Consider the following 7,500-nt stretch of genomic DNA (forward strand, 5'->3'; position numbering starts at 1 on the left):
AGGGTTAGGGTTAGGGTTAGGGTTAGGGTTAGGGTTAGGGTTAGGACTAGGGTTAGGGTTTTGGCACTTATGGAACACATTTAGTGTGATGTGCTTTATTGCTTGGCACACACAACCATTGTTCGAAAATGCACTTTATTCACTCTGAAACACATTGTGAGCAAAGGATGATACGGCGGGTCATTGAGAGCCAGCGGAAGGTGCCAAGAGGCTCATTCCAAGTGTCCTGACGAAGCTTCACATCCTGTTCTGTCTGCAACAGTTTTATGTGGCTGAGAAGCACTGCTGTGGATTTAGAGCGAAAATGAGGAAAAGTGTTTCACTCGCTGTTATAATGTATTTCAAGCAACCTATAGGCTTTGTGGTAAAAATCTTCTCCATGTATGGCACATGTGTGTCACGTCCAAAAAAGCACTCCACTAGCTCAGAAAAGATGGGTTAGAGTTGGGTTAGGGTTAGGGTTAGGGTTTTGGCACTTATGGAACACATTTAGTGGGATGTGCTTTATTGCTTGGCACACACAACCATTGTTCGAAAATGCACTTTATTCACTCTGAAACACATTGTGAGCAAAGGATGATACGGCGGGTCATTGAGAGCCAGCGGAAGGTGCCAAGAGGCTCATTCCAAGTGTCCTGACGAAGCTTTACATCCTGTTCTGTCTGCAACAGTTTTATGTGGCTGAGAAGCACTGCTGTGGATTTAGAGCGAAAATGAGGAAAAGTGTTTCACTCGCTGTTATAATGTATTTCAAGCAACCTATAGGCTTTGTGGTAAAAATCTTCTCCATGTATGGCACATGTGTGTCACGTCCAAAAAAGCACTCCACTAGCTCAGAAAAGATGGGTTAGAGTTGGGTTAGGGTTAGGGTTAGGGTTTTGGCACTTATGGAACACATTTAGTGTGATGTGCTTTAATGCTTGGCACACACAACCATTGTTCGAAAATGCACTTTATTCACTCTGAAACACATTGTGAGCAAAGGATGATACGGCGGGTCATTGAGAGCCAGCGGAAGGTGCCAGGAGGCTCATTCCAAGTGTTCCAAGCAACCTATGGGCTTTGTTTGAGGTAAAAAATTTCTCCATATATGGCACATGTCTGCCACTTCCATAAAAGCACTCCATTCGCTCAGAGAAAGACTCCGAACAGCGTTTTGGCACTTATGGAAGACATTTAGTGTGGTGTGCTTTATTGCTTGGCACACACAACCCACGTTCGCAAATGCACTTTATTCGCTCTCAAAATATTTGTGAGCAAAGGATGTTGAGGAGGCCCACTCCGATCCAGCGGAATGTGCCAGGAGCCTCATTCCAAAGGTGCCTGATGCAGCTTCGCATCCCATCATATAGGCAGCAGTTTCACGTGGCTGAGAAGCACCGCTGTGGAGGTAGAGCAAAAACGAGACAAAGTGTTTCACTCGCTGTGATAATGTATTTCAAGCAACCTATAGGCTTTGTGGTAAAAATTGTCTCCATATATGGCACGTGTGCCACGTCCAAAAAAGCACTCCATTCGCTCAGAGAAGGCTTCCGAAGAGCGTTTTGGCACTTAAGGAACACATTTAGTGTGATGTGCTTTATTGCTTGTATGATTGAAAAATGTATATCTCACAGGTATAACATAGGGCGGCACGGCGGTCTAGTGGTCTAGTGGATAGCGCGCAGACCTCACAACCAGTGTTCAATTCCCACCCTCGGCCATCTCTGTGTGGAGTTTGCATGTTCTCCCCGTGCATGCGTGGGTTTTCTCTGGGTACTCCGGTTTCCTCCCACATTCCAAAAACATGCTAGGTTAATTGGCCACTCCAAATTGTCCATAGGTATGAATGTGAGTGTGAATGGTTGTTTGTCTATATGTGCCCTGTGATTGGCTGGCGACCAGTCCAGGGTGTACCCCGCCTCTCGCCTGAAGACAGCTGGGATAGGCTCCAGCACCCCCCGCGACCCTCGTGAGGAAAAAGCGGAAGAAAATGAATGAATGAATGAAGGTATAACATAGGTTACACACAACCATTGTTCGAAAATGCACTTTATTCACTCTCAAACACATTGTGAGCAAAGGATGATACGGCGGGTCATTGTGAACCAGCGGAAGGTGCCAGGAGGCTCATTCCAAGTGTCCTGACGCAGCTTCACATCCCGTTCCATCTGCAACAGTTTCATGTGGCTGAGAAGCACTGTTGTGGAGTTAGAGCGAAAATGAGAAAAAGTGTTTTCACTCGCTGTTATAATGTAGGGTTAGGGTTAGGGTCGGGGTTAGGGTTAGGGTTAGGGTTAGGGTTAGGGTTAGGATTAGGGTGAGGTTAAGGGTTAGGGTTAGGGTTAGGGTTAGGGTTAGGGTTAGGTTAGGGTTAGGGTTAGGGTTATGGTTAGGGTTAGGGCTAGGGTTAGGGTTAGGGTTAGGGCTAGGGCTAGAGCTAGGGTTAGGTTAAGGGTTAAGGTTAGGGTTAGGGTTAGGGTTAGGGTTAGGGTTAGGGTTAGGGTTAGGGTTAGGGTTAGGGTTAGGGTTAGGGTTTGTGTTAGGTTTAGGGTTAGGGTTAGGGTTAGGATTAGGGTTATGGTTAGGGTTAGGGTTAGGTTAAGGGTTAGGGTTAGGGTTAGGGTTAGGGTTAGGGTTAGGGTTAGGGTTAGGGTTAGGACTAGGGTTAGGGTTAGGGTTAGGGTTAGGGTTAGGGTTAGGGTTAGGTTAGGGTTAGGTTAAGGGTTAGGGTTAGGAATAGGTTAGGGTTAGGGCTAGGAATTGGGCTAGGGTTAGGGCTAGGGCTAGGGCCAGGGTTAGGGTTAGGGTTTAGGGCTAGGGCTAGGGCTAGGGCTAGGGTTAGGGTTAGGGTTAGGGTTAGGTTAAGGGTTAGGGTTAGGTTTAGGGTTAGGATAAAGGTTATGGTTAGGGTAAGGGTTATGGTTATGGTTATGGTTATGGTTATGGTTATGGTTATGGTTATGGTTGTGGTTAGGTTAAGGGTTAGGGTTAGGGTTAGGGTTAGGGTTAGGGTTAGGGTTAGGACTAGGACTAGGGTTAGGGTTAGGGTTAGGGTTAGGGTTAAGGGTTAGGGTTTTGGCACTTATGGAACACATGTAGTGTATGTAATGTAATTCAAGCAACCTATAGGCTTTGTGGTTAAAATTTTCTCCATATATGGCACATGTATGCCACGTCCAAAAAAGCACTCCACTCGCTCAGAGAAGAAGGGTTAGGGTTAGGGTTAGGGTTAGGGTTAGGACTAGGGTTAGGGTTAGGGTTAGGGTTAGGGTTAGGGTTAGGGTTAGGGTTAGGACTAGGGTTAGGGTTAGGGTGAGGTTAAGGGTTAGGGTTAGGGTTAGGGTTAGGGTTAGGTTAAAGTTAGGGTGAGGTTAAGGGTTAGGGTTAGGGTTAGGTTAAGGGTTAGGGTTAGGGTTTTGGCACTTATGGAACACATTTAGTGTGATGTGCTTTATTGCTTGGCCCACACAACCATTGTTCGAAAATGCACTTGATTCACTCTCAAACACATTGTGAGCAAAGGATGATACGGCGGGTCATTGTGAGCCAGCGGAAGCTGCCAGGAGGCTCATTCCAAGTGTCCTGACGCAGTTTCACATCCCGTTCTATCTGCAACAGTTTCATGTGGCTGAGAAGCACTGCTGTGGAGTTAGAGCAAAATGAGAAAACGTGTTTTACTCGCTGTTATAATGTATTTCAAGCAACCTATAGGCTTTGTTTGAGGTAAAACATTTCTCCATATATGGCACATGTGTGCCACTTCCAAAAAAGCACTCCATTCGCTCAGAGAAAGACTCCGAACAGCGTTTTGGCACTTATGGAAGACATTTAGTGTGGTGTGCTTTATTGCTTGGCACTCACAACCCACGTTCCCAAATGCACTTTATTCGCTCTCAAAATATTTGTGAGCAAAGGATGTTGAGGAGGCCCACTGTGATCCAGCGGAAGGTGCCAGGAGGCTCATTCCAAATGTGCCTGACGCAGCTTCGCATCCCATCATATAGGCAGCAGTTTCACGTGGCTGAGAAGCACCGCTGTGGAGTTAGAGCGAGAATGAGACAAAGTGTTTCACTCGCTGTGATAATGTATTTCCAGCAAGCTATAGGCTTTGTGATAAAAATTGTCTCCAGATATGGCACGTCTGCCACGTCCAAAAAAGCACTCCACTTGCTCAGAGAAGGCCTCCGAAGAGCGTTTTGGCACTTATGGGGCACAATTAGTGTGATGTGCTTCATTGCGTGGTGTGATGGGAAAATTTATATTTCACAGGTATAACATCGGTTACACAATGTGTGAATTACTTTACAGCCTTTTGTAGGGCTTCAACATTTGCATCCGAGCACATCCTGCTGTCCCTTCAAGGATCGTGGGCACAGTAGGAGGCTATCTGTAACATGGGGTTAGGGACAGTGTCGGATGAGGTCATTTTTTGATCAAAGGTTATCTCGCATGGGTGTGACAAACCGTGACAGAAGAATAGGTGTGTAGGCTAACCCCCCTACATGAGGGCGGCATCGGGGAGTGACAAGAATGTCTCCTTTCTCTTGTAATGTAATTCATTTGCATGCTATGGAGTATAAAAGTTCCCGCCAAAGGCCCCTCTTGGCCAGACACCTACAGACCGCCTGTAGACCATACTGTGTGTTGTCTGGCCCCTTTGTTTTGCAAAGGTAATAAAAACTGCCCAGAGTTCTGTATTTATTTCAGGCATTCTCTATCCTACTTATCCTACTTACGTATATAGCACTCGCTGTGATAATGTATTTCAAGCAAGCTATAGGCTTTGTGGTCAAAATTTTTTCCATATATGGCACATGTGTGCCACGTCAAAAAAAGCACTCCACTCGCTACGAAAAGGCCTTGGAAGAGCGTTTTGGCACAGTTAGTGTGATGTGCTTCATTGCTTGGCACACACAACCATTGTTCGCAAATGCACTTTTTTCACTCTGAAAAAAATTGCGGGACACTGAGAGCCAGGGGAAGGTGCCAGGGGGCTCAATTCCAAGTGTGCCTGACGCAGTTTCGCATCTCCTGTTGGAATTTGACCACCTGTTCTTAGGTCAGTGATTCCTGTGGGTGTCGTGTTGGAGGCAAGAGATGACAACAAACTTGTCAGTTATATGGTTTACTCTCAGACCAGCCAGATTACACGGAGCTCCAGGCTCATAAGTCTTCCCCTAACACCTGCAGAGACGTAGGCTTTACTTACAGGTCAGAACAAATGAGTACAGCTAACTGTCCCTGCCCGGCTTTTATTATGCTAAGAAATGTCGGTAGATCTCTGGCGCATCACAGGTGGCCCCCCTCTTCTCCTTGGCCGACGTCTTCTCACCAACGCAGGGTGGGCGGGGTGGAGCGGTGGAGCCAGCCGTTCGACAGGCCGTGGCTGCCGACGTCATGTTCTCCCGTTATCTGTTGTTGGTCAACAACAGATATTGTGGATGTGTAGGAGAGCTCCGGAACTGTATGTGCCTGAAAGCGATTATGTGTCCTGTGATTTGCCCAAGGCTGCTTGGTTCTACTTGATTAAATGTAGTGCATAGTTATATGAGTGAGACACAAAAAATAGGAGACACACATACATGAGACACACAAAAAATAGGAGACAAACATACATGAAATCCTTCACTCCTCATATGTGAAGCCGTTTCACGTGGCTGAGATGAACTGTTGTGGAGTTAGAGCGAAAATGAGACAAAGGGTTAGGGTTAGGACTAAGGTTAGGGTTAGGGTTAGGACTAGGGTTAGGGTTAAGGGTTAGGGTTTTGGCCCTTATGGAGCACATTTAGTGTATGTAATGTAATTCAAGCAACCTATAGGCTTTGTGGTTAAAATTTTCTCCATATATGGCACATGTGTGCCACGTCCAAAAAGGCACTCCACTCGCTCAGAGAAGAAGGGTTAGGGTTAGGGTTAGGGCTAGGGTAGGGTTAGGGTTAGGGTTCGGGTTCGGGTTCGGGTTCGGGTTCGGGTTCGGGTTCGGGTTAGGGTTAGGGTTAGGTTAAGGGTTAGGGTTAGGGTTAGGGTTAGGGTTAGGGTTAGGGTTAGGGTTAGGACTAGGGTTAGGGTTTTGGCACTTATGGAACACATTTAGTGTGATGTGCTTTATTGCTTGGCACACACAGCCATTGTTCGAAAATGCACTTTATTCACTCTGAAACACATTGTGAGCAAAGGATGATACGGCGGGTCATTGAGAGCCAGCGGAAGGTGCCAAGAGGCTCATTCCAAGTGTCCTGACGAAGCTTCACATCCTGTTCTGTCTGCAACAGTTTTATGTGGCTGAGAAGCACTGCTGTGGAGTGTTTCATTCACTGTGGTAATGCATTTCAAGCACGAGGCTGTGTGGTAAAATCGGTCTCCATAAATAGTGCATGTGTGCCACGTCCCAAAAAGCACTCCACTCACGTCGAGAAAGGCCTTCAAAGAGCGTTTTGGCACTTATGGGGCACATTTAGTGTGATGTGCTTTATTGCTTGGCACACACAACCATTGTTCGCAAATGCACTTTTTTTAAATCTGAAAAAAATTGTGAGGCAAAGGATGTTACAGTGGGCCACTGCGAGCCAGCGGAAGGTGCCAGGAGGCTCATTCCAAGTGTGCCTGACGCAGCTTCGCATCCCGCTCTGTCTGCAACAGTTTCAGGTGGCTGAGACGCACTGCTGTGGAGTTACAGCTAAAATGAGAAAATGTGTTTCTCTCGCTGTGATAATGTATTTCAAGCAACCTATAGGCTTTGTGGTAAAAAAAATTTCTCCATATATGGCACATGAGTGCCACGTCCAAAAAACCACTCCACTCGCTCAGAGAAGAAGGGTTAGGGTTAGGGTAGGGTTAGGGTTAGGTTTAGGGTTAGGGTTAGGGTTAGGGTTAGGGTTAGGGTTAGGGTTAGGGTTAGGTTAGGGTTAGGGTTAGGGTTAGGGTTAGGGTTAGGTTAAGGGTTAGGGTTTTGGCACTTATGGAACACATTTAGTGTATGTAATGTAATTCAAGCAACCTATAGGCTTTGTGGTTAAAATTTTCTCCATATATGGCATGTGTGTCACGTCCAAAAAAGCACTCCACTCGCTCAGAGAAAGCCTCCGAAGCGCGTTTTGGCACTTATGGAACACATTTAGTGTGATGTGCTTTATTGCTTGGCACACACAACCATTGTTTGAAAATGCATTTTATTCTCTCTCAAACACATTGTGAGCAAAGCATGATACGGCGTTTCATTGTGCGCCAGCGGAAGGTGCCAGGAAGCTCATTCCAAGTGTGCCTGACGCAGCTTCGCATCCCGTTCTGTCTGCAACAGTTTCAGGTGGCTGAGACGCACTGCTGTGGAGTTACAGCTAAAATGAGAAAATTTGTTTCTCTCGCTGTGATAATGTACTTCAAGCAACCTATAGGCTTTGTGGTAAAAATTTTCTCCATGTATGGCACATGTGCGCCACGTCCAAAAAAGCACTCCACTCGCTCAGAGAAAGCCTCCGAAGCGCGTTTTGGCACTTATGGAACACATTTAGTGTGATGTGC

Source organism: Doryrhamphus excisus, linkage group LG16, assembly GCF_037039965.1.
Source record: "Doryrhamphus excisus strain RoL-2023G ecotype Guam linkage group LG16, RoL_Dexc_Guam_v1.1, whole genome shotgun sequence".
Taxonomy (NCBI): domain Eukaryota; kingdom Metazoa; phylum Chordata; class Actinopteri; order Syngnathiformes; family Syngnathidae; genus Doryrhamphus; species Doryrhamphus excisus.